Genomic DNA, 2,985 nt, shown 5'->3' on the forward strand with positions numbered 1-2,985 from the left:
AGTCATCTCCCTGGCCCCTGTACTTCTTTTCTTTCTTTCTTTTTTTTTTTTTTTTTATGAATTTAGTACAAGGTCTACAGGATATCACTACATAGAGTGGTTTCATAACGATTCTCCTGTTTTTGGCCTCACAAGTGCTGGGATTACAGGCATGCGCCACCACACCCAGTCTCAGTTGCTGTCTCAGCACGCCCCAGGAGAGGGGCCAACATGGCATGCCAGGGATCAAACCCCAGCTGCTGTGTTCTGTCTTAAGCAGGCACTTGAGTCCATGCTGAGCTATCTGGCCAGGCCTCATATGTACTTCTTTTGCTTATTTCAATAAGCAAGCAAACTCAATTGGAAAAACCTTCACTAGCCTGACTATTTTCAAACAGTAGGCCAAGGCCATTTGGACAAATTTATGTAGTACCTACACTATCCCAGCCATGTTAAAAGCAAAGGTTATAAGATCTGTTGTGTTCTTAATACAGCTGAGATGGCCATTTATGTCCCCAGGTTAGGGTTATGAGCCTCTTTATCAATTTATCTAGATTTGCTTTTTCTATTGAGTATCCTATGTTCATAAATAATATTGTTCCTAACAATTATGGATTTGATAAATAAACTCTGCCAGACTATAGGCTTGTAAAAATCCCCACAAAAACTTCATATAAAAAGTACGTCAACAGGGAGATTTATCTAGCAATGGTCTACTCCATCTCAAATTAATACCACTCATGATATTAACCACCAACAGTTCATCTACTATGGCACGATAGACTCTAAACACTAAAATTTCTGCAAAATTGTTGGAGTGTAAAAGAAAAAACAATTCATTTGTTGCAACCCTACTGTTATGGCTTGTATCTAGTTGTTATCCCAAAGCCTCATATGGTGAGACTTTTCAGAGTTGGCTGGCTCTAATGTGTGTAACATTGGGATCAAGGGTCATTGATTACTAAATTAGTCAGCTGATTGGGTTAGCATAGTTCCAGGTTTGGGGAGTGGGAAGGCCTATCCTTGGGGCAGGTGGCACCATCCAAAGGGCAGGAAGCCTAGATGAACATAATAGGACAGAAACAAGGCAGGCCTGTTGATGTTTCTCTGCTACTTCACAGCTGTTCGGCCTTCAGCCTGCCATGAACTGTTTGTCCTCTGCCTTGTCGCCCAGCCTTGAAGCCAGTCATCAATGAACTGATTCCTCTGCAAACTGTGAGCTGAAATAAACTTTTCCTCCTTTAACTTTGGGTGCCAGGTATTTTGTCTCCATGATAAGAAAAAGTAACTAAGACACCTAGGAAAACAGGAAGAAAAACCAGGAGGGTAGGAAAGATGGGCTCTTCTGTACCACTGCTGGATAATAAATAGCAAACTCTGCCAGACTACAGCCTTGTAAAACAGCCACCACAACTTTATATGAAAAGTTGATCAGGGAGATCTACCTAACAATGGCCTACTCCACCTCAATTAATACCACTTATGATGTTAACCACTGATTAAATATTACAGTTTGATATAACCAGTGATTAAAGGTTATAGTTTGATGTAATCTTCCTCCTGTTTTCTTTACAATTTACTTGCTTTTCCTTGCTCTTCTTTAAAATGTTTACAGCTTTCAGTAACTCTGTGGTCCTATTAAAATGTTCTACTGTTTGCAAATACATAGCATTCTGTGGCAAAACTTTTCTCTGGCACTCTTTTCCCAGGTTGCCCCTTTAATGGCTAACATGCTAATGTTTTTGTTTTTTTTTTTCACAGCTCAAAATACATTTTTAAGTCATTATCTCATTTTAAAATGATAAAGTATTACTACATTTTCCTGTAAAAATAATGAAATTAGAGACAACCTAATAACTGCTCCAAAATATTTAACTTGCAAGGTACAGATCAGTTTCTCAGACTTAGGTATTTATGAACTGATTTCTTTAATGTTATAAATTTTGGTAGATTCTGGTACTTTTAATTTTCTTATTAATTACAGACTAAGAGAAAATATCTTACAAAGACGGATGTAACATTTTCTTGAAGGTTCAGTAAATAGCAACCCACTTTTCCACCAAGCTGTACTTCAACTGAAAACTGACACTATGAATGAGACTTAGGATCACAAGCCAGTTGCAGTCATTAATATTGAAGCAAACAATTAGACAATGATTCCTTCTTTACTCCAGAATTATCCCATAGAATAGCTCTTTAATAAGACACATGGCTTGCAGGAGCAGGGCATATCTTCATTATTTAAGCAAACTTGCTCCCAAGAAGAAAGAGAAACAGTGGTGTGGGCTGAGAAGCAGAAATTCTTCTTTCAAACTCAGCAATCAACTGAACTCTTCACATTTTTAGACTAATGGTTAGAATAGTAGATTTTCTTTTTTAATTTTAGACAAGAGTCTACAGGGTGTTCAGGGTCTCACTACTAGTTCAGACTTGTAGTGATCCGCCTGTGTACAACCTCCCAAGAGCTGGGATTACAGGCATGCACCACCATGCCCAGTCTCAATTGCCATCTCAGCATGCCCCGGGGGTGGGGCCAGCAGGACAGATCAGGTGGTTGAACCCTTGGCCCTTGCACCTGCTTGCACGTGCTTTAATCCTCTGAGCTATTTGGCCGGCCCTAGAATGTACAATGAAAAGGGTCCCCTGTGTTACAGAATAGAGCCTTGTGCAGAAAAGAAAACATAAGGAGTTGAGACTGCTTAAACATCAAGTATTCTTCTTCTCAATAGACTCATCAGTCAATTCTTTGGAAGAAGTGCATAGTTCTGTCCTGAATGAAGGAATAGGTAGCTGGTTTTTCACAACCCTGCTAATGTTTCCCTTCTAATGTTAGCCACTGTTTCCTACGACTGTTGTTGAAATATGAAGACATTTGCCTTCCAAGCATTCCAAAATTTTTCAGAACAATTGTTAATGAAATTAAGCCCTATGTCATTGTAAACCGACAGATTAAACTTTTGCTGTACTTTTTTATATTTAATTGAGTTTAAATATTCAGCCATAAGT

The sequence above is a fragment of the Octodon degus genome, unplaced genomic scaffold (assembly GCF_000260255.1).
Source record: "Octodon degus isolate 3935 unplaced genomic scaffold, OctDeg1.0 scaffold00018, whole genome shotgun sequence".
NCBI lineage: Eukaryota > Metazoa > Chordata > Mammalia > Rodentia > Octodontidae > Octodon > Octodon degus.